Below are 784 nucleotides of genomic sequence, written 5' to 3' on the forward strand. Positions count from 1 at the left end.
ATTAGTAATTAGAAATTAGTATTCGGATGATCTAATTGAGTGTATATTGTATGTCTATACCTATGCAACATATTAGTGTTCTAAGAATCTTTATTAGTTTGTGCATCCACACTCCAAGCGAATTACATTTGCAAATTACCATGCCCTTGAACAAAAGGTCATAAAACCCTCCAGCAATTGCAACCTCCCGCTTGGAATTTCTGTCTTTTTCATTGGACAAGCCCACCTTGAGAGGCGTGACTCTTCCGAGACTTTAAAGGCCCCGCTCCAGGGACCCGCCCAGGTTCGGTGGTTCGGTTAGATTCTAAGATGAAGACATATTGCTATAGCCTATATGAAGTCTCCCTGTAAACTCTTACAATGCAAACATCCTACGCACATAAATGGTTATTTCTTTAATGTCGGCAATTTCATTTGCAATGCTTACAATAATACATTGCAGCAAAAAGTTATTCTAAGAAAATCATTTGAATTTTTTTCCACTTTTTTCCACTTAAGTTACAGAATAAGAAGAAAATATCAGCTAATTCTTTTATTGTTTTGCGAGTCTGGTTCTGCAATTGATACTTTGTGATGATTTCTTTATTACTTGATTGGACAATTTCTTATATTCTTATAAAATAAAATGTAATTAAATTAAAACGTAAAAGTGTTGATGAATGAAATTAATCAATTAGCCTATGTAAATTTCGTGGGTGTTATTTATATTTTGACCACATGGTGGCTCCAATGCACACACTCACAAAGCTTCCAGTCATGAACCATTTTACAATACAGCCCCCCC

The sequence above is a fragment of the Sinocyclocheilus grahami genome, unplaced genomic scaffold, assembly GCF_001515645.1.
Source record: "Sinocyclocheilus grahami isolate Dianchi unplaced genomic scaffold, SAMN03320097.WGS_v1.1 scaffold1054.1, whole genome shotgun sequence".
Lineage (NCBI taxonomy): Eukaryota > Metazoa > Chordata > Actinopteri > Cypriniformes > Cyprinidae > Sinocyclocheilus > Sinocyclocheilus grahami.